Consider the following 24355-nt stretch of genomic DNA (forward strand, 5'->3'; position numbering starts at 1 on the left):
TCTTCAGAAACCACTTTAGATGATTGTGTATTTCTTCTATAATCATACACTATCCAGTCCGTGTTACTCAGATACTGAGGGCCTTCTGGGTTGGCAGCAGGCGAGTAAGGGCCAGCGGGGAGGGCTGTATTTGGGCCATCGGTGTCCAGTCCCTGCCTCCCTTCTTGGAGCCCAGCAGTCATGTCGGAGGAGATGGGCCAAGATCAAGTCAAGCCTGAGATGACCTGGGCCCTCAGGGGATTAACTATCTCCCTGAGGAGGCATTTCACACGTGTGGTTTTGGCCACACCTAGTGGAGCTATTAATAGTGACTCCTATCCGTCTGCACATTTCAGTAATTGAGATGAATACAGATGCCTGTCCAAATGGCCTCTGGTTTTCTAACAGAAGTTGGAGGGGGAGGTCACCATTGGGCTTGGAGATGCTCCACATTCAATTTCGAGACCAACCAACTCCCACGGTAATGTTCTGTTCCGCAGAGCCCATGCCCTCTTCCAGGCCCTGGAAAACCAAGAAAAGCAGACTGAAAAAGTGTGTCTTTGCGAGCACAGGGTTGGTGGTGGTCCTTAGAAATGATCTAAGGCATGGGTATTTCTTCTGTGTGCAGCTCTTCAGTGGCTGGCCCCAAATTTTCTGGCATGAAAAAAAGCAGGTGTCTGGGTCCTACTCCAGGCAAAACAGGATCAGCACCTTTAGGAGTGGGAGATGCAGAGAACCGCTTCCCCGGGAACTGGAAGTGCCAAGGAAGACTGTCCAAGTGTTTGAACTGAGTGGCATGCAGACCAGCCCCACCCGGTACGGCCATCTCCACCCCCTTTGGATGCTCAGATCTAACAGGCGGACTCCTTTCTTAATTGAATGCTGGTTCGATGTGAGACACATGCTGTGGCTTTGAACACTTGGCTTCAGCTCATCTCCTCAGGCTTCCCACAGGAAGTGTTTATCTACTTGAGAAGATGGAAGCTGAGGTACAGAGTGCGAGGCCGGATATGGGGTCAGGGTGGTGTGTACCGGGTGAGCGTCCTCCACACAGCCCCTGGGGCAGTCCTTCCTTCCCGCCTGCCACCACAGCTAACTGGTCGACTTGTGTCCGAGACAGTGGGTGTGGCCAGGTGTCTACCTGACCAAGACGTCATTTTTCTGGGTTCCTTCGAAACTAGGCTTAGTCCCATGGGTAAATTCTGGTCATGGGAATGGAGGCAACAATAACAATAATCATAATAAAAATGGAGTAACAATGATTCTGGGCACTTGAAACGGAGTCAGGAGGCCATTGGTAAGCAAATCTCAGACCCATCTTCAGCTGGACGTTTGAACCAGGCCGTTCTCTTGGATAGACCGAGTAACTACAGTTTGCTTAAACATCGTTTGCTAACCTCTCCTGTCCTGTACACTGGGCCCCTTTGCATACCCAGAGGCAGAGACTACTGAGTCCAATTCTCTTCCGATAAGACAGTTGAAGATTGACAGCATCTATGTCAATTCTTAGCTAACAATAGCATCAAAATCAGAAATGCAGCTTCTTTCCAGGATTCTGTGAATCTGCGCCCTTCCAGATTGCAATCCTAATTAGCTCCAAGTAAATACAATTTGTTCTTGACTGGGTTGATTTTATTCTTGCTCAGCACCTCTGCCCCGCCTCTGCAGTATGGAAATGGTATGAGCCACGTGAGCAAAGTCCTTGCCAGAAGAATGACAGAGTAAAGCCCTCAGGTCCTAAATGCTCTCACGGAACACAGGACATGGCAACCAGGCTTTTGGAGGAGAGAAAGAAACGTTGGTCTTGTTTGAGCCGATAGTTTCTTGGGTGCTTCCTCCTTGTTACAGTAAGTCACATGATATCTGGACACACACTGCATAAATTGAAATTCTTTCCTTGCAATTTGGAACTAGAAACCTGGGAGTCAGATGTGAGAGAGCTGACCCGTCACAGTAAAGGTCAGGGGCTGGGTCAGCCCAACAGACGGTGTGATGGAGTAAGCTGGCCAGTGCAAGGAAGTATGAAAGGAGAAAGGAGAAGAAAAGAGACCACAGGAACGTGGCCACACCACCCTCAGTGATAATCTGGAGCTCCACACAAATCTTACGGGGCCAGGTGGCTATCTCCCTCTGGAGTAGCACACATTGCCTTTTTGTTGTTGTTGTTGTTATTGTTGTTTTTGTTTTTTTAACTTCAGCTGCTGTAAGCAAATTTCTTTTTTTCTTTTTTGCAACCACAGGGTTTGAAATTAAAGTAAGTGCCCTTTATCATTATGCCACCATATTACAGATTCAATTCCTATTGTTATGTACAGTAAATAATATATTATAGCCTCTCAGACCTCAGGTTCCCATTTTTCCTACTTTTTTAATATTTCTAAAAATGGGGTGCACTTTTAAATCTCACGTTACCTCTTGCTAATGTCTAATGCAATCTACACCTTCTTTTTCCTTCTTGAGGTTGTTACGTTTTGGATCCACTCATGAGCATCTTCACCCACTGGTCTGGAAGCCCCCATAGTAAAGTGTTCATTACCATGCTCACAACAGTACCAGACACATGGTGGATGCTCATGATATACTCAGTGGATGAACTGTATTATTTAACTGCAGCTAAAATCAAGGACTTATCCCATAGAGCTAGACAGTGGCTACCCCAGGACTCAGTTCTTCATCCCTGAACTTACCATTTAAAATCATCATCCCAACTTTTTTTTTTTTTTTTTTTTTTTTTTTTTTGAGACAGGATTTCTCTGTGTAGCTTTGGAGCCTGTCCTGGAACTCACTCTGTAGCCCAGGCTGGCCTCGAACTCACAGAGATCCTCCTGCCTCTGCCTCCTGAGTGCTGGGATTAAAGGTGTGCACTACTACCACCTGGCAATCATCCTCCCAACTCTTAAATCTTAGCTCGAGCTCCTATCTTCAGACAGCCTTCTTAAAGAATCACCTCATACAAGCTCTCCACTGGGCCCCACTGACGGCCACCATGTCATCCACCTGCATGTCTTACGAGATCCTCAGTTTCATGTGGGGCACCTTCAGAACTTAGAAGTCTTGTAAGCAGGACTGGTCCTGCTCTCCACTAGCCCTTCCCACCTGATCTGGACAAGATGATGACAAGATGCTGCCCTCGGGTGGCTTCTACCTTCCCACATATGTCCTTAGCTTCTGGGACTCCAGGAAGGGTCAAGTATAAACCCTTTGGATCTCAGGACAACTGCCCTGTTTCCTCATTATCGTGGAAGACAGTTGCCACTGAGGAGGTATTGACCAGGCCAGCTGTGCTGACCTCTGCACATACAGTCTCCCTATGGATATTCAGCTGTGGCAGATGCTGGATATGTGTGCAGAAGCATTGAGTGAAGGAAGCTCCAGGGATGAACAGGCACCACCGCCAACGCTTCCTGACCCAGGGGCTAAGGCTCCTCGTTGGCTCCTTGGCTTATTTCCCCAGCATGGATGCAGCTAGAGGTGCCGAGTCAGTGTGGCGCTGGTGCCTGCACTCAACTTCCTTCCAAGGCGCTCCTGATTCCGATGGTGAGAGAGGCACCTGAGCGCTGCTCTGTCCTCAGCTAGAAGGCTTGGGCCTGGACGGTGGGGTCTGAGTTCCCAGTTCCTTGAGACTTGGGGGTAACCGGGGGAGAGTTGGGGGACTGAATTGTTTTCCTGCCACAGAGAGAACAGGAAGCCTAGATGGGACTTGTCCTCATCTTCCAGAAAGAGCCATGCTTCTTGTGCTCAGTGTGTATCTGGTGAGGCTGACCTTGTGTATCTGAGAAGGGCAGAAGGCCGGTAGACGGAGCAGCTTCAAGCGCCAGCAGTGGAAGCTCTTACTAGACCTGAGAGGCCCGTGCAGAGAAGTGAGTGTGGTCCTCAGGAGGCCAAGGGCCGCCCTCAGGCAGGAAGGAGTCCTGGAGAGGGCCAAGGAACTCTGTCCTTGGCAGGAAACACATGACCTTAGGAACTGGAAGGGATTCTCTGAAGTGAGGATTCTGGGGTGGCCTGGTGTCCCCTGAATGATGCCATCTGGTGCCCTGTCAAGTCCTGTTTTGGGGTCCTGCGCACCTGGAGCAGGTTTAGGGTATGAGGACTCTCCAGCTGCCCTCGTTGCTGCCCAGGCGGTTTCCAGAATAGCCATGGGCCAGTGTGGAGAATGTTTGCATATTATTTGCATACGCTTTGCACATGAATAGTCTGCACTATCTGTTCCCAGGAAATTTCAAGTTAAATATTAATTGTTACTGCCCTCGGGAGTTTTTAGTTTTTGATTTTGCTTTCTCTGTTTCTTCTTCTCACCCACTCGCTGTCAATGACTCAGATCCCTGTATGGAAGGGGAGGAGGAGGGAGACGCCCCCGCCAGGCTGGAGGAGGGCAGCTGAGGACCAGAAACTAGGGACTTAGGGAGTGGGTGGCTGGCATAGCTCTGCCGAGTGAGAGGCTGGGTGTACAAGGAAGACACACGGGAGATGCAGTTGGCAGGTACTGAGGAGATGCAATATCTGTAACACACAGAAAGCAGCAGACAGACAAAGCTGATGTCATAGTTAAGTGACTATGTATGTATATGTGTATATATATCTATGCTTCTCAGCCCCCCCCCTCCCTGCGCGCCTGTCCTGGCACCCACTGGCTTCTCAGGACCCCATGTGCCCATCCTTGTCACCAGGGGGAAGGACCAAAAGCTTTGTGAATGCAGGACAAAGGTTAAAAAATGGCTCGAGAATGCAGAATAGTGGTTAGCTCATAGGTTCAGGGGCGCTGCTTGAATTAGGATTCTGGCTTTAGTGGTCTATTGACTGCCCAACTCTGAGTGAGGGACCGCTGTCGTTTGGGAGCTGTTTGAGTGTGCCACCTAACAGCTCATACGCTGGAACCTTGGCCCCTAGCGTAGTGGTATTGAAAGGCAAGGGACCATGAAGAAGCAGGCCTAGTGACAGGTGATGAGGTCAGGACTGCTCATGGGGAACACCCAATCCTAGTGTCCCAGAGTGGTCCAGTTCTCTGCAGGAGTGGAGTCGTTACTCTGAGAGTAACAACAAATTCTGGAGAACATGGCATCTGCCTCCCTGTCGCACACACCCTCCCACTGTGTGATGCTATCTGCCATGCTGTAACAGAGCTGGGAGGTTCTCCCTAGAGGTGACCAGTTGGAGCCACCTCACCGTGGACTTCCAGTTCCCATCCTGTGAGTGAAATTAACCTCTTCTGTTCATAAAGTACTTAACACCAGGCATTTTGTTACAGCAACTCGAAAGGGATTAAGGTCATGGCTGGCTGCCCGTCCATGAGCCTCGGTTTTCTTTTCTGCAAAATGGAGTTGCAAGCAGTGTCTGCCTTGTGTTGGGGCTGGGGGTGTGGGTGCCGAAGTCAGCTGTTGTATGTTAAGCCCTGAACAAACTGCGCTTGGTTGAACTGTAAATACTCACGTTCCAGGTGCAGGTTTCCTGGTCCTAGGCTTGTCTAGTGCTGGTGCCTCTCATCAACATTTGATCATCTGGCTTGGGCTTGAACATTTCCTTGAGGTAGAGGCTCAGTGGCTTGCTCCTCCTGATGGTGCTCCCTGCCCCCTCTGCCACACACACACAACACACACACACACACACACACACACACACACACACACACACACACACGCTATAACTATACAAAATGACCTTTGAGAAGGGAGTGAAAAGCCTTTCTGGGAAGCACCTTCTGCTCTTGACCTACCTTCTCTAGAGAGGTAGACTTTCCTGGGACTGCTCCGGGCTTCCTACTTCCGGGGGACTGGAGCCTACCCTCTGGGACAGCATAGTCTGCAGCTTCCTCTTCTGAGACCCACTTGAGAGTTCTCTGTGATGCTCTCTTCCTGGGTCTTTTGTGTCCCAGCTGCTCAGACAGGACCTTGCTCTTACCCCAGACCCTGGCAGAACTACCAAAGTGTTCTCTCTTGAGACACTGAGAAGACAAAAGGTTGTCGCTTTGGAGCTTTCTACTGTAGCCCCTGTTTGGTCCAGAGTGGTCCTGGGAGGTGTGAAGAGCAAATCGATGGTATAATAGCTACCGTTTATTTAGTTTGCCAGACACAATGCTGAGTGCCTTGAATCCAGGCTTCCTTCCACTCCCATGAGGATGGTCTATTCTCATCCCCATTGTACAGCTGTGAAGACTGAGGCCTGGGAGAGACTGAAGAGTTTGCCCCAGACAGCTTAGTTTCCACATGAAAGAGCTGGGATGAGAGGGATTACTTCTCTAAAAGGATTTTTTTTTCTACACCTGGGTTTCTTTTTTCTTTTTCTTCCTTTATAATAGCTGAGTACTCATTATATAACATCTTTGAGAATTGTCCCATCTCTGTATCTGCATGGTAAACACAATTTAGGGATGTGACCTTACTAATCACACTAGTCAGCTCTCCACTACTGTGACAAAATTCCAGAGAAAACCATCATGTAAGCAGACAAGGCATGTTTGGGCTCACAGACTTGGAGATTTAAGGCTGTGGATGACTGGTCCTGTTGCTTCAGGCCTGTGGTAAGGCAGCCCATCATGGCAAGAAATGTGCAGTGGACAAGTAGTTCATTTCATATGACGAGACTATGAACAAGGGAGGAATAGACCAGGGTCCCACAATTGTTTTCATTTATTATTTTTAGATTTAACACTTTTTATTTAATGTGTACAAATACTTGCCTGCATGTATGCATGTGTCCCATGTGCACGTCTGATATCAGAAGTGGTTGTATCCTCTGGAAATGGAGGTATGGGTGATTGTTAGCAGCCATCTGGGAAGCGAACCCAGATCCTCTGCAAGAACAACCAGCACTCTTAACCACTGGGTCATCTCTCCACCCTCCACAATCCTTTTCAAGGAATGGCTCCAGTAACCTAGGGATCTCCCATCAAACCCCACCTTATTCTCCTGTTTAAAGACTTAAATTATTTTTTAAATTGATGTGCATGTTTGTTGATAAGTATGCAAATATGTGTGAGGCAGATGCCTGCAGAGGCTAGAAGGCAGTTGTCTTGCTAGAGTTTCTATTGCTGTGGAGAGACGCCATGACTACAGCAACTCTTATACAGGAAAAGATTTCATTGCGGAGGCTGGCTTACAGTTCAGAAGTTTAGTCCATTATCATTATGGTGGGAAGCAAGGCCCATGCAGGCAGACATGGTGCTGGAGAAGGAGCTGAGAGTTCTTATGTGTTGACTCACAGGAAACAGGAGGAAGTGGTCTGAGACACTGGGTGTGGCTTGAGCATACACGAGACCTCAACGCCTGCCTCCACAGTGGCGCGCTTCCTCCTGTTCCTAAAGGCCATATTTACTCCGACAAAGCCACACCTCCTAATAGTGTCACTCTCTTTGGGGGCCATTTTCTTTCAAACCACCACATTCGTATTGGATTTCTTGGAGCTGGAGTTACAGGCTGTTGGGAGCCCTTAGACATGGGTGGGTGTTGGGATCCTAGCTCAGGTCTTCTGTGAGAACAGCTACTACTCTTAACAGATGAGCCATCTCTTCAGCCCCAGACCCCACCTCTTAAAGATTTCTCCTCTCTCCCAATAGCATCAAACTGGGTGTGAAGCCTTCATCCAATACATGGGCCTTTGCAGGACATAAAGTTCCAAATAGCAGTAACATAGCAAGCAACAGTTTATCTCTGGGCGTTCATGGGTCTAGTGCCTGTGGTACTCCCCAGCTCCCAGGTCCACGTGGACCTCTCATTTCTGCAGAAGTACCTTACCCTCCATCTGTGTGCCCGGGAGGTGCTCAGTGCCTTTGGGACAAGGGCACAGCTCCTCCACCCACAGGCGACAAACTGCGCATCTCCTCATTCTGTGCTATTATCATGCATTCTGCTTACAGCTGCCCTGCCTCTGGCTGCCCTGGGCTGAGCACATGTCACACCCCAGATGCTGGTGTTCTGAACTCCCAGAAGATTAAGACCGTGGGTGGACTCTCTGAGCTGCCTGGCCCAGAAATGTCCTAGAGGACAAAGAACCAATGCCCCATCCATGTTAGCTGGTAAAATTGTCCCAAATAATCATGACCTTTGAAGCTATATCCAAATGCTTTACTCAGAACTGCAAAACTTAGCTATGCACCAACATGGTTATTAGGAAAATGGTTAACCAAGTTGTTATTTTCTTCAGGTTTCCACGGAAACATCTCCAGAGTTTCTAGAACTCTTGTATATGACACCAGGAGCTTGTGGCTTATATGGACGCTCAATCAGCTCTGACTTGATTTGGAATGCAGACCAAATCTTTAAAGATGTGAGAGAAATCGTCACTGGGAAAGAGGGGTTCACTCATGCATGCCTGAGCAGGGAAAGGGACTGACTGGCATGGTTGCTGATCCTGGAGGCTTGAAGTTCAAAGTTCACCCTTTTCAGGGCTGACATTCCCCTCAAGAGGAATCCAGGAGTAGCCAGGGAGGGGAGACTTGGTTTGGTTTCATCTGTCTCTTCCACTGCCTCCCAGCCTGAACTTCCTTCTCCCTGGTCCTTAGCCTCTGCAAAACGAAGGCATTGCCTTGATCCTTAATTTCCAAGTTTAAAATTCCAGATTGTTGATGAAGGTGTAGCTCAGCGGTAGAGTGTATGTGCTTAGTGCCTAGGTTGGATCTCCAGCATATGGCCACATGTGTACAGCATGTGTCATGACTGTTGTTTCTTCAAAAGGCATCTTTTGTGAAAGACCAGAATCTAAAACATCAGAAACACTTCTCCGGCTGAGATACATGTTCTCTATGGATGGTCATGGTGAGGGAATCTCCCCAGCTGGCCTCTAGAAGCTCATCAGCTTTCAGGGGGTGGAGGGGGAGGGTGAAAAGAGACCCTGATTCTTGCACCTTGGATCCAATCTGAATGAGGGCAGCCTGAGGCCTTGGAGGGCAGTGTGGATGGAGCGCTTCAGCACAAGCTAGGGGCCTGAATTTCTTACCCTTTCTCCCAAATTTCTTCCCATTCTCCCCTCTCTTCTTCTTCCTCTGGATCTCAAGGCAGTACCTCCACACCCACGCTGGTGCCCACTGGAGAGACTGAAAGCTGCTGCTGAGTCCCAATTCAGGAGGGGCTCCCTGGACTGGAAGACAGAACGACACACCCTGACCTCGCCAGCCAACGGCCCGCACTAAGTGGAGAACAGACATGATGGGTCCTCCTTTGGGGGAAGGTAGGAAAGAGGAGGGGGAAAGCCAGGCGGTTGTCTCTTGAATTATTATCTCTATACCTGAGGTACAGTGTCAGTATTGCTGAGAGGATGTCTTTTAATGCCCTGGATCATTAAAACCCAATAATCTCTTTGAAATGGCTTAACTGCTTCCTGCAAGGAGATAAAGCAAATAAAACTGTCATCTCAGGGTCCGCCGTCACCATATTGATGCGGCTTTTCTTTTCTCTTTTTTTTAAATAGCTGCATTTGTTTTATTTCAGGCCAATGCATTTATGTCATGCTGGTGGTATATAAATTTGGTAATTAAATCCTGTTATCTTGACACTATGGGCAGAATAAGAATCACTTGTGATGTTTTAGAGAGGGGAAAATACAGAAGGGGGAGAAGCGGATTGTTCTGTATTCTTTAAAAAATTGTTATCCTGGCAAGTTTTTTATTTTATTTTTTTTTAATACTAGGTAGTTGACAGATGCCTAAGGGAAGTCCTCCTGTGAGGACGGCACCTAGTGAATCCTGGGAAGTTGCTCTCGCTTTGTTATCCACTCCAGCAGAGGAGAGGCTGAGACGGTATTTGTCCCAGAACTTGGATTTTTAGCTTCACTCATGACTTCCCACCTGCTCAACTTGAGGCGAGTGACCTTCCTCCTCTGCCCATCTGGGTGTTTGAGGCTACGATAAAGAGAAGTAGAACCAGTCACCAAATAAGCAAGAATAGGTTTTGTGTCCTGTATTAATAAGCTGTGGTTTAAACTAACCCCAACGGGCCTGAGTTCAGCAGCTCACCAAGTGTACACTCTGAGTCTCTATCCTTGTCTGCCTTCCTCAGTGGGTTTTAGCCTGGGCTTTTAACCTAGGAACCCCATGATCGCAGACTGGCGGCCAGGATTTCCAGAAATCCCCTGAAGACTTAACAATGTTCGTTTTTTTTTTGTTTTTTTTTTTTAATCAGAAAGAAAGATTTTCTGGAAACTCTTTTGATGATACTATGACATTTCTCATTTTCTAGAAATCTATCACTTGTTTTATTTCGTAACCAGTCTGGCCAAAGACATCACAATTGACTCACACAAACCACAGTGTCCCCTTCCTCCATGCTGGGCTGGTCACGGGACTCCTGAAGTACACAATCGTGCAGAGAAGTCTAGATACCAAGTGAAATCTGGGTTTGATTAGAAAGATGGACCAAGGATAGATGGTTGTTGGGCTGGCCACTGACAGACTCTGTCGCCATCATTTTGCATCTCTATCTTTTCTTTGGTAACAGTCGAATCACAGATGCCCACCTCTACATATTATTGTGAGGACTCACAGAGATGAATAAGCTATGTGACCTCCCAGGCTGTCTGGCCCAGACGTGTCAGTAGGCTAGAGAGCTGACTTGAGGATGGTTGACTCCTTCAGAATAGGTCCATCAGTGAGCATGGACATTGTGACGGTTAATGTTAACTGTTAACTTGACAAGGTCTAGACTCACTTGGGAGACATGTTATGAGGGACGCGTGTGAGAGATTATTTAGACTCAGTTAGCCTCTGAGCATGTCTGTGAGCGATTATACAGATGAGGCTAGTTTAGGTGGGGAGATCCCCCCACCAAAGGAGGGTGGCATTATTCTCTGGGTTTAGGCCCCAGGTTACCTAAGAGGGAGGAGACTCACTAAGCACAGACCTCATTGCTCTCCTCTTCCTGGCTGCAGAAGTCATGTGACTATCTGCTTCAGGCCCCACAGCCTTGATTCACCACCCTCTACCTGTGAGCCAAAGTAATCCCTTCCTTTCTGAAGTTGGTTCTGCTAGGATAATTTAGCATAGCCACAGAAAAGTAACCAGTATGGGCCTTCTCCTCAGCCAGGGCCAGAGTTCCATTCAACTTGGCATGTAGCTGGCCTTTGTCAGTCTTCGGGTGGCTCCCAGGATCCTTCCTGTGTCTGTTATTTTCTGATGCATTCATGGCTCATGTGACCAGAATACAGCAGGGACCCTTCTTTTTTTCTATCACAAAGAGGGTCTCCAACAAGGCATGGTGCAGTCTGGGCTTGTGAGGAGAGCTACCCTGCTTCATCACCCCTCAGACAAGATGAGGAGCACCACAGAGGTGAACGAAGACCTTCCTTGAAGGGTCAGCAAACCCTTAAGAAGTGAGGGTGGCCAGAGATTGGTACTTCATAAATTTAGTCAACTCCTCTACCCTTCCTGAGGGAAGGCCCTTCAAAACCTGAGCCTTGGAGAAGGGAATTTGGGGCTGATGTTTCTTCCTGTCTAGCCTTTCTCTCCTTGGTATCCTCATTGCAGAGACATCGCCTTTCCAAGTCCTTTGTCCTACATCTTCACTGGAGAGACCCCATGCCTTGTCACAGGGGCTCACAGGCTCACCCTCTTCCCATATGTGCCTTACTGCCTACATTAGGAAAGGAACCAGCTGCCAGTAGACGCTCCGAGGGCCTGGTGAATGAACAGACTGGCGTCCTGGTGAATGAACAGACTGGCGTCCTCTGCAGTGGCTGCCTGCTGGCTGCGTCATCTCAGAGGGAAGCACAGATCAGGCTGGAAGGTTTCCCTCACCTTGGAGATTCTACAGTCTTGGAAAAAGAAGAGATCATCCTTCCTATTAGCAAAGCTTTGTTCTTGCCTTTTACATAACATTAGCTCCAGCGTTGCTGTGCTAAGAACCATTTGGCTTTTTCCATGAGTCTGCAATTGAATGACATTTCACAGGCCACAGTTGACAATTACATGGCTCCTCCTGTGGTACTCAGGAGGATGCCCCCCCCCCCCATTGGATTGTGCTCTCATGGATTCCCTTCGTAAAAAGAGAGGGAGGACTCTGGTTTATTCCACTCCTGTAATTTTTCTTTCTTTCTGTTTTTTTTTTTTTTCCCAAAAGCTGCAAGTATGGAGAACAAAGGCCTGTTTACCATATCATAGCATATTAGATAGCACTCACGGGTAATTTGTGAGGTTTGACTGAGGTGCATATAGGGGACCAAGAAGGACATACCAGTTTATCTAGCAGAAAATAAAATTGTGTGTGTGTGTGTGTGTGTGTGTGTGTGTGTGTGTGTGTGTGTGTAGTACCACAACATGCTCTTGAGGTCAACGATAAACCTGTGGACTTCTGGGAGTCCTCTCTTCCACCTCACCAGTTCTGGGGATCTACACATGGCAGCAGGCTCCTTATCCACTATACCATCTATCTTCTTTTCTTTTCTTATTTTTTTCAAGACAGGGTTTCTCTGTGTAGCCCTGGCTGTCCTGGAACTTGCTCTGTAGACCAGGCTGGCCTCGAACTCACAGAGATCCACTTGCCTCCACCTCCTGAGTGCAAGGATTAAAGGTGTGCGCCACCGCCACCACCGGGCTTGTACCATCTATCTTATCCACTTATCCCATCTTATATTTTGAAGTAGGGCTTCCTACTGGGACCTGGGACTTGCTGATTGGACTAGACTGGCTGTCCAGGCAGCCTCAGGGGTCCTTCTGTGTCTGCCCACTCTGGGCTGGGATTGTAGGGCTTGGAACCGTGCACAGCTTTTCACATGGCTACTGGGTTTCGGATGACCTTCCTCATGCTTGTACAGCAAGAATTTCACCAACCTAGCCATCTCTCTCTTCCTAACCTTTCCAATTTTTTTTTGTTCCAAAATGTTAGATTAAAAAAAAATGACAATTATATGTAGGCTTTATAAAGATTAGATTTGCATATAGTGTGTTAACCTCAAAACTCTAAGATAGCCAGTAAAACCTTTTTAGAATCAATGCATTTGATTTCTGCACAAGGTCTACATAAAAGAAAGTTCTACAAACCCAACAACATTCCTATGTACTTGGGTTGCTTAGCCAGAAAAATACAAGGGATGAGCAAACAGCAGTGTTTGGCTTGACGACTTTCCCGACCTTTCTTCTCCCACCAAGGAATCAAGCTGTCACCAGACACAGTGTGCCCTTGGAAAGGACTCCACAGACCCTGAACTGCTGCCCGTCAGCTCCAGGAACACCCCACACTTACCTTGTTTGTTAGAGTTACCAAGTCCGGCTTAGCAATAAGCTGAGACTGTGAGCTTCCCTGGGACAGGATACAGGATACCTGGCTCACAATCAAGTACCTAGTGTCCTGAAGCCTGTCTTTGAAAAAAGTAAACAGTTCATGAAATAGAATATCGCTGGGAAACATTCCCTTTTGGGGAAATACGTGTGACCCCTTTGAAGAAAACTTTACATAAAATATAGATCTGGAGATGTGTGGACCAGTGCCTCGCCCTTTGATACAGTGTTCTTTCTTCAAAGAATCATGTACAGACATCAGATACTACTGTTGTAGAATATTATTTTAAGGTGTGTTGCTTTTGTTTATGTTGTATTTGTTTAACTCTGTGAAGCTGTGTTACTGTGCCTGCTCTAAAACACCTGATGGTCTCATAAAGAACTGAACGGCCAATAGCAAGGCAGGAGAAAGGATAGGTGGGGCTGACAGGCAGAGAGGATAAATAGAAGGAGAAATCCTGGAGGAGAGAGAAGGAACAAGAGAGGAAGGAAGAGGACATCAGAGGCCAGTCACACAGACACCCAGACACCCAGCCAGCCACAGAGTAAGAGTAAGATTTACAGAATGGGAAAAATCCAGAGGCAAAGGGTAGACGGGGTAATTTAAAGTTAAGGAAAGCTGGCAAGAAACAAGCCAATCTAAGGCTTGGCATTTATGAGCAAGAATAAACTTCCATGTGTGATTTATTTGGGAACTGGGTGGTGCTCCCCCCCCAAAAAAAGAGCAAAAACAAACAACAACATACTATTGACTAAAGTCCCTCAGAAATATTTAGGAAAATAAAATGACTCTAGGAGGAAAATTGCATGAAGCAAAATCTCAGAATACTAAATTATGATCTTCCTGAATGATATCTTTGCTTCCTTCATAGTCTTTCTCTCACACAGGACAATCCTCTTTCCTTCCTATAGGGCTCAGGGAGGCAAGTCCTTGTGAAGGCACAAATAAGACCCAAGCAGGAAGTCACAGGGCAAATGACTTCCCTACAATCCACCCCTCCTTCCATTCTAGAGAGCACTGATATTGAGGTCCGCTGGTAGCAAAAGTCCACGAGAGTAAACAGCAGTGACAACTAGTGTTCATTCAGAAGGTCAACCTATCAGAACTAAGTAAGGGTTCTGTTAGAGGAAACCATCACACAAGGCGTTATGGAATTACATGTACACATAATGTGGAGATGCATGGTAAATGGGAGAATCATAGCTGTTATTGCACAAGAAGTTTACAACAAGAGACAGCCAGTTCATCCAAGAGGCAGTAATCCCATAACGCCTGTATACTCTCATGGACTTTTGCTACCAACAGCTCTCAACACACCAAGAGCTCACTGTGGCGGGGAGTAGAGGATGTGGGGGATGGGGGAGTGGAGGAGTGGGGGGTAGGGGGGTGGGAGGCAGGCTGTTTGGGGGGAGGTTATGGAACCTTTAGGAGGCGGAGCCTTGCTGGAGGAAGTATGTCATGGGAGGTTGCTTTGAGGTTTTACAGCCTTGCCCCACTCACTTCCTGTTCTCTTTGCTTCCCGTTCGTGGATGAAATGTGATTTCTGTTGCCATGTCTTCCGCACTCTATCCCACTGGAACTGTAAGCCCACACCAATCTTCTCTTCCTTAAGTTGATTTTGGCTATGCTATTTCATCACAGCAACAGAAAAGTAAGGAATACAGGCACCATGCTGCTGGAGCTCACAGAGCTAGCCAATGATGGGCTCACCATGTCCCCCACCCAAGGATGCTCCCCTCCAAGCTGCCTTGGTCTCCCTGTCATCCTCCACTCATTATCTCCATGATTACTGTCTTATTGCAGACCTGTGGTGAATCAGAGGAAAAAGCCAGCCACTTTATATTAAACATAGAAGTCAGGCAATGGTAGCACATGCCTTTAATCCTATCACTCAGGAGGCAGGGATCTGTCTGGATCTTGGTAAGTTCAAGGCCACACTGGGAACAGAGCCCAGTTGTGGTAGCATACGCCTTAAATTCCAACACTAGTTAACCATGGAGGTCTGGAGGTCTGTACAGACAGACAGGAAGTGACAGATCTGGGCAGGAAGAGGAAGTGATGTAGCTGGGCAGAGAGAGCAAATGATATAGCAGAACAGAAAGGCATATAGGTGTGAGTAGACAGGAAGTAGGTCTCTTTGGAAACTGAGGTGTCGGTGAGGTGAGGTTAGCTTGTGGCTTTTCCTATTCCTCTGATCCTCAGCTAAATTTTATTAGGGGACACAGATAAAATATCACCACACAGACCAGAGTGGGTGCTATCACCAGGAAGGATAATTTTGTTCCTTAGATCTTTAGAATCTTCTAGAAGGGTCTTGCTGGCCTCTGCAGCTCTTCTAGACATCTAATAGAGTCTAAAAATCAAGGCCATCTCATTGTGAATACAGATTCCATCTCCTTGGGATGTGTCTGCTCTCTTGACCTAACTGGGGTTCTCAACACATGGACCCAAGAAGAATAACATCAAGAGAAGCATTTGAATGTCTCATTTTGAACCAAACCAGATTGGTGTTTGCTATCATACTCCCTCACTTCAAGCTCAAACTCCACTCGGCTCCCCATCAGAGTATGCCCACCACATCACCTCACTTTTCCTTGAGGTCAGTGCATACATCTTAAGCTACAATAGTGGACTCCAGCCTCCGCGACCTTTGAGCCCATTAAAAAGGCTCCTTTGGTTATTAGGAAGTCTTATCAGGCAATCCTCATGAGTTTCCCACTGGACATGGAGCTGTCGATGTTCCCACTGGCTGCAGTTTCAGTGATATTTTTAAATCAGGCCAGGGAGATAATTTCCCCCTTTGCTATTTTTGCTTCAAAAAGACTCCAGCTTAAAATGGTGGATGACAACAGGAAGCCAAGGCCAGAGTTTGCAGAGCAAGAACCTAGTGGGGGTATCCAAGGCCCAGGAAGGAGAGAGGTGGCCAGGGAGAATTGCTTCCCTCCATCTTTCTGTAGGAAGTTGATACCCTCCAGCCTTATTCCCACACACCCCTGTCCCCACACTTGGGGGACTTCTGTTTCTATTTTGTTTATCTGGAGTAGGCTTTCTTACAGAGACTTGATGATCACTTGTTCATGAAGAACTATGTCTACCCTGGGTCAGAGGCTGGGTTTGGATGTAGAAGGGACCTGAGCTGAGATCAGTGTGGGGCGCCACTGGCTCCTTTCCTTCCCTGTTGGTGTCCTTCAGCCACCTTTGTGTGCCGGTCCCAACCTTGGTATCAGTTTGCTCCTTCTCACCAACAAAAGTTTCAGAAGCATGGTGTGGCTGGGACAGTGCATATGTCAGGGACCAGGAATAGGAAGAACAGGATTTGGAATGCTAGACTTAAATCCTTGCGAGGCTGTCTACTTGGGATGACTTTGAACAAAGCATGTAGTCGTTCCTTCCCCACGCAGGGTTAGATTTCTCCCAACTACATAGATGGCAGGGGAAGCTCCTGCCTCCTTGGATGGCTGCATGAGGAATGAGACACTGTAAGGAATACACTTAGCCCTGGGTCCATGCATCTTCACTCATGTTTGATATTTTTGTAAGAAATATGTTCTGTGGGCAGATGAGCTACCTGCTGCTGGGAATTGATGGAAAGCCACAGAGTCAATCTCAGAGTGCCTCATCTGGGTCTACAGATTCCACAGGGGCCCAGCTTCTAAAGCTTGCGGGACAGTCACTCAAACACTCATGTGCAACAGACCACGGGACATAGATCAGATCCGTCCTCCATGCTTGTGCTCACAGAATCACACAGCTGGCAGGCTCATCCCCAAGTGAGGAAAGACCACATTACTATGATCTACACACACCCCTCCATGGATTAAGAACCAGGCCAACAGCTCCTTGCCAAAGAAAGGGCTGAGTCATTTCTTTGGGGATATATTTAGACCTGACATGGGAGCTCAGTCTTTGCAGAGCTGAGGGGCCTGGGCCCGACATCATAGACTTCCCACCTGTGAAGGGATCCATGCTCCACAGCCACGGTTTTGACAGGTGAGTGGAGGCAGTTTCCAGAAAGCCTTGTTCATTTTGAGGTGAAACAGCAGGTGGACACTTGTGGCGATTCTCCACAACAACGCCATTGAAACAGCTTTCATGAGGGGGCGGACAGAAATGGAGTCTGCTGTCTTCTGTACATGTCGCCAATGGATCACGTTTCATACCTGTTTTGTGCCCACCTCTCTGCCTCATTTGGTGCCTTGTTCTTTTGATACCGAGGCATGGCTCCTTTTAATCTTGTGGACAGAGAAGAGGGAATTAAGGGAGATTCAACCACTAAAGGGAGAACATGACCCTGGCTGACCTTTCCATGGGTCCAGAGGCTGGCTAAAGAGTTTCCTAGGAGCAAGCCAAGGAGGTGTTGAGTGCAGTTTCTATCTCCAACTCTCCAATCTCTTCAACCTACCATATACAGTACTGGATATGGAGATAAAATCTCATGGGAAGTGGATAAAGAAACAGAAAAGCCAATCCCATGCCTAGTGTTTTTTTTTTTTTTTTTCTTTTTTTTTTTTTTTGAGACAGGGTTTCTCCATGTTGCCCTGACTGTCCTGGAACTCACTGTGTAGACCAGGCTGGCCTTGAACTCACAGAGACCCACCTGCCTCTGCCTCTCAAGTGCTGAGATTAAAGGTGTGCACCACCACTGGCCAAGCCATACCTAGCATTTTTTTGTTTTTGTTTTTGTTTTTGTTTTTGTTTTGTTTTTCGAGACAGGGTTTCTCTGTGTAGCTTTGTGCCTTTCCTGGAACTCACTCTGTAGACCAGGTTGGCCTGGAACCCACAGAGATCCGCCTGCGTCTGCCTCCCGAGTGCTGGGATTAAAGGCGTGCGCCACCACCGCCCGGCTAACATTCTTATAAGACAAACTGAACTGGGTATTTCTTGCATTTTGGGGAACAGGTGACTCTTCTTGATTTTCTTCCTGGGTGCTGACAGCAGGGTTGGATTGAGGACCATGGCCACACTCAGTGTCAGCTTAGTTCTCAGTTTTCTCACCGGTCCTGGCTGGCCAGGAAGCCCAGAGATGCTCGACCAGGTCCTTGCTCTGTCTTCTCTTTGTTTATGTGCTAGGAGGGCAGGTAATGGCTTCCCTGTCACCCCAGGATCCTTTGGAGAACTACACCACTTGTAGGCAGAACATAGGTGGTGGGTGAATGAGAGTCCTCGGCCTTTCACACTCTGTTCTCCAAACCTTCCTTGCAAGACCCCAGGTTTCCAGCTGCCCAAAGAAGCTGGCTTGCTTGGTTTCTGCAGGAATCATAGACACCTACAACAACATTACTGTAGGGCATTCGCTCAAGACACATCCAGAGCTGGAACTTGGTGGGAATGCATGACCCATGCCACCTGTTAGCTAGCTGTGCCTGTAACTCAAATCTCTGTACATATGGGCATTTATCTATATTTCCCTTAGCCAAAAGCACTCATTGACCATCTTGCCTTCTTTAGCCTCTCTTGTCAAAAGCACTGAAAATGAGGACTCTTTGCTTAAAAAAAAAAAAATTAGGGCTGTTGAGATGGCTCAGTGGGTAAAGGCATTTGCCCCCAGGCCTGATGACTTTGGTTTGATTCTCTGAACTGACATGGTGGAACCAGTCAAATGATTCCAACCAAGGTTTCCTCTGATCTTGACACGTGCATTATGGGACACAGCCACATATTTAAATGTATGTGCACAGAATAAATAAAGTAGTAAAGTAATACAATTCTTTTAAGTGTTTATAAAATTAGTAATTAAAAAATCCTTCTCCGCCATGGCAACGCCCAAGGAAAATGCTAACTCCCAAGTCCCCTGATGACTGACTGTCCCCTCCTTGTGGATCACTTGAGGCTCTGCTTCTTGGAGCTATCATCCGTCTTGCTTCTCTATCCTTCATCTCTTCACCGTGACACATGGTGTTCCCTGCCAGTTTTCACTCCCTCTATCATCCATCTATCTCTATCTACTGGCTTATCTATATATTTCCATCTGTCTGTCTCTATATATCTCTATCCCCGTGCTCGGAGTTAACAAACGCCAGCGAGATTCGCGAGAAGGAAGGAGCCCCCTTGACTTTAATGTGCTGCCTGAATGCTGTGGTGCCCACTTAACACCCGAGGTGACACACGTTCTGTCCTCCCCCAGACCTCCTGAGGAGAGTTTTATTAGATTTTTCTAACCTTCTGGGAAGGGATCTGGGAGAGAAAACAATGCCAGATTCTGGAGAGTTCCAGAGAAGATGGCCTTCTTCTGGGTGGCCGAATCTTTCACTGACTGCTGCTGAGCACTGTGCGTGTTTTGAGGACCATGGGGGTACCCAGAAGATTCAGAGATGAACAGGTCGTAGCTGTGACTTCTAACACTGTTCAGTAAGTCTAATGAATGAAGAATCAAGCTGAACACACTGCACCCTAGTGAAATTGGACCGGTGGTTGTAGACTGGCCTGGGGCAGGGGGGATCGGTATGTGCCAGGCAGCTTTGCATCATTGTGACAGACAATCCGAGTCCATCAACTTAGAAGAAAGGTTTATTTTGGCTCAGGGTTTCAGTTCTTTGTTAGTTGGCTCATTTGTTTTGGGGCCTGGGGGACGGACCACATGGTGGAGTAAAGCTAAGAAGGAAAGAGAGGTAGGACCTGGGGTTCACATGCTCTTTAAAGACACCCCAAAACTTAACTTCCTCTCACTGGGGTCCAACATACCCTTCAAGGACACAACCCCAATGACTTAACTTCCTCCCACTGGGGTCCAACACACCTTCAAGGACACACCCTCAGTGGCTTAACTTCCTCCCACTGGGGTCCAACACACCTTCAAGGACACACCCTCGGTGACTTAACCTCTTCTTGCTGGATCTCTCCTGCCACTGGATCCACCACTTCTTAGTAGTGGCACAGGCTTTTAATAATTGGGTCTTTGTGGACACTTACTCACATCTTAGCACAGTGAAAGGCAGGCCACTTTGTCTGGGAAATGTGACTAGGAGACATAGAAAAGCCAGGAGAGCGGGGGGAAAAGGAAAAACTGGCAAAATGGGAAGGGAACTCAACAGCTGCCTCTAGACTGTGAGCTCAGGGAGCTTGTCTCTTGCCTCCATGATTGAATTCCTGCATTCCAGAATAGTGCCTGGAACATGCCAGATGGTCAGGAACTAGTGACTGGCTTCCCTTTTATTTTGTTTTTTTCTTTTTGGACAGGCCATTTGCTGAAAGGAATCCTACCTCAATGTCCCCCGACAATGGCATTAGGCAGGTATATCTTGGGAATTTGGACCATCTGTTTGGGGCTCCATGGAAAGGATGTACCAGATGGATCCCAGGTCTATTTTGGTCTTTACTTTGCAACGTTCCTACTTTCCAGCATCCCATGCAGATGGATTCTGTCAGGTTATTTATAGTGGGAGTTTGCACACAATAATGGAACAGTTGCTCTAATCCCAATGCCAATCGAATGGCTTTGGTCTTGCATTCTTCAGAGGACCTGCATCAAACACAGTATTAAGGCATGTGGTCCTAAGACCGCCTCCCTGTATGACCTAACACCGTTGATTGGTATTGCCTTCTCTAAGACAGCTCTCCTTGAAGTGGAACCCTGTCATTTTGTGTACAGCCTTCTTCTTGGGCTTTAGGAACAATCCATCAACAGATGTAGACATTGAAATCAAATATAGTGCTAGAAAATCAAATTCAATAGATATTAAATAATTAACACACGCAGCCAAGAATGCAAAGATGGTTCTCCATACAAAGACAATTATGGCTTTAGGATTTATGCTAGTAGGTAATTCAGAACATTTGATTCATCCATTGTGGGTTGGTCCTCTTGCTTTTGGGTCTGTGGAGAAGTGCATCATCATGGTGGGAGTGTGGAGTAGAGTAACATGTATTTGGGGTCTATCTTAAACATTAATGTGTATTCATATGATACAATGCTATATAGCTATGAAAAGGTATATTTCAGACAATATTTTACTAATATGAGAAAATGGCTATAATTCATAAAATGATAACTTGTACGTTGTTCTATATGCACATATACACATGTATGACTTAATCTTAGCCGTCAACACCCAGATAAAAAGACAGACATAGAAAGATTGTGGATGACATATTTTCTCTTCCTATTTTTCTGTTTTAATTTTTATAGTAAACATCTAGTTACCTTTTTAGTCTAAGAAGAAACTCTGTCATTGATGCCATTTTAAAGAGTAGCCCCCTTGGTTTCTTCCAGGTTTGACATCTGAAGTTAGCACTAGGGACTTGCCCAAGGCAACCCCACTGTTAGAAAGGGAAGATACAAGGTGTGTAGTCCCAGTCTGTAAAGCAGGCGTTTTAAAGGATGCTCCTAATTTCATCTGGAAAGGAGAGGGTAGGTGGTGTCTTCTCTTCCGAGAGTTATCAGTGCAGGCTTGTGCATGATCCGAGCATCTTGACTGTGCCCTAAAGCACAACTATACAAAGCCACACATGAGGGCGGAACATGCGTTCTCCAGATCTATAAATTGTTGGTGTTTTAAGGTTGGTCATTTAGTAAGTTCCCCCAGGGATCAAGGCCAACGCCTGGAACCTCGGCTGTGAAGGAGTAACGGAGCTGCTTTGGGGAGAGGTGGTTCTACAGTTGGACCCTTCTTCTGCCTAGATTCCTGATTTCTGCACCCTGCCCCAGAGCTCAGCAAGCCAGGCGCTGGGAGCAGCCTCGCCTTGGTGTGCAACCTCACGTGCAAATCCTTCTTGGTTAAACACATGCGTTTTCTGAAGCCGGAGGGAGACCGCGTGACTCATCGCTCCTGTTCTAACTTGAGCAGCGCGGCTCTCAGAGCCGTACAGTGGGTTGCAATGATCAGCAGATGTATTTCTCTTTCCTGGTTCGCATCTCCCTGACAGTGTCATCTGCCCAGATACAGCAGCTCTGAAGCCATTTGCATTGCACGCACTATTTTTAACCAGAAGTAGAGCCATATCTAATATAGCCTATGATAGCACTGTAATTAAAATGTCTTACATAGTCAGGAAGTCCAATAAATAAGGGACAGCAAGTGTTATATTTCAGGATAAACAAGTGCCAGGATGGAGGTCTGATTTAAAATCCACCTACTGATCCATGTCCTCAAAACTCAACCCTGCAACTGAGAAATGAGTAGCAGCCTGCCTTTGCAAGGAAGCAGGGTTAGGGGAGTTAGACAACCGGTGATGAGAAATATAGATATATAGAAATATGCACCCTGTCTGATACCCACCGTTAATCCTGGGCAACCCAGGTACTAAAGACAGGACTTATCCAGGATCACCTGGCTCTCCCCTCCCTCCCTCCCTCCCTCCCTCCCTCCCTCCCTCCCTCCCTCCCTCCCTCCCTCCCTCCCTCCCTCCCTCCCTCCAACTTCCCTTCTCTCTCTCTCTCTCTCTCTCTCTCTCTCTCTCTCTCTCTCTCTCTCTCTCTCTCTCTCTGATCTATCAGCAGCAGAAGGAACAAGCTCTGCTCGGCTCTTCTCTATCAGCTTCCTGCTTCTGTGAGTTGTACCTACTATTCTGTCGCTATGAATCTGGGGGACACTCTGAAGGCTCTTGGTCTTATAGTGCTGCTTGAAATTTGCTCCAGGGAATGTTTCTTTGTTTCCTCCACATTCTTTGATATGGCTGCTACAAATAGACACATATTTTGGCCCTCTGAGACATCTCACTTTCCAGTGGACAGAATGTGGTAGAAACCTTTCCTATCAAAAGAGAGACGAGAAAACCCAATTTGAGGCAGAAATTCAAGAAGACAAGAAAATCTCCAGCAATGCTGCATCCTGCTTTGATTTGAAGGACTCCTGTCCTGCCATCTCTGTGAGCTGGTGACAATTGTCTGTGCTCCTGACCATGACCAATGGAAAATTTATAGCCTGTAGTGTCCCGACTGCAAGAGAGGTTAAGTTCTGGGCAGCTCTTGCTTATCAGAAGTTGCAAGCAGACCGGAATGGCTCAGGGTTCCTACTTTGGAACTGTCAACGACCAACCCCAGCCATCCACAGTACTGCAGGGCTGCTCAGCCTCCATTCACGTTTTTCTGCAATAGCAGAGTAAGCCCTTACTGAGGAAACATATAAACCACTGAACTGCAGGGTGAATGGAAGGAAAGCCGCAGCGAGCCCCACATCTCCAAAGCTGCCTCTGTGTACCTCCCTTCACATTCTCTACTCTTTTTAAAAATGTTTTATTTATTTTATTTTATATATATGTGCGAGGGCTTGTATCTTTGTATGGGCATCTCCTGAGACCCCCAGAGGCCAAATGAGAATGTCAGAGCTCCTGGACCTGGAGTTAAAGGCAGTTGGGAGCCTCTTGGTGTGGGTGCTGTGAAATGAACTCAGGTCCTTTGGAAAAGCGGCAAGCCTTCTTAACCACAGAGCCAGCCCTCCTGCCCTCGCTTATTAGTAATAAAATATGGCATAGAAATGCATGAACTCCTTGAAATATGTGAAGACTTGCTCACTAACTTCTATTTCAAGGTCAGTTTTACAGATACCACTTCATATATGCTCTAAAATAAATTTTGTTATGTGTGTTGGTTTTTATTCTTTTTTTTTTTTTGGTTTTTCGAGACAGGGTTTCTCTGCGTAGCTTTGCGCCTTTCCTGGAACTCACTTGGTAGCCCAGGCTGGCCTCGAACTCACAGAGATCCGCCTGCCTCTGCCTCCCGAGTGCTGGGATTAAAGGCGTGCGCCACCAACGCCCGGCTTGGTTTTTATTCTTAATCTAAAGCTCCCCCTATGTCCATTAAAATAAGTGGTTGCTGGATGTAGCAGCACACACTTTAACAGCATCACTTGGGAGGCAGAGGCAGGAGGATTGAGACTTGGATAAGAATCTGGGGTCCACAGTGAGTTCCAGGCCAGTGCGGGAGACACAGGAACACCCTGTCTAAAAACAGAAACGAAAATACCAAGCTGCCATTGTGCTGTCAGACCCTCTATAGCCTTCCTAAGTTTTAATCTCTTTGATGTACAAGTTTCACAGAAATACGTCAAAACTTCTGCTCGGAGGAAAACAAAACCAATTGTCAGTGGTTCCTTGTAATTCTGCCAGGTCTGGTTTGCATTTTTGCTGCTTCTTTACTAGTTCATACAAGATCAAAGTCATTTTTTCCCCTAGTCAACTTAACGCTTCATCTTTATTAACTGGCTCCCTGATATTTAAAAAGCCTCATGGGCGGAGTCCAT

Source organism: Peromyscus maniculatus, chromosome 6, assembly GCF_049852395.1.
Source record: "Peromyscus maniculatus bairdii isolate BWxNUB_F1_BW_parent chromosome 6, HU_Pman_BW_mat_3.1, whole genome shotgun sequence".
In the NCBI taxonomy this organism is placed as follows: domain Eukaryota; kingdom Metazoa; phylum Chordata; class Mammalia; order Rodentia; family Cricetidae; genus Peromyscus; species Peromyscus maniculatus.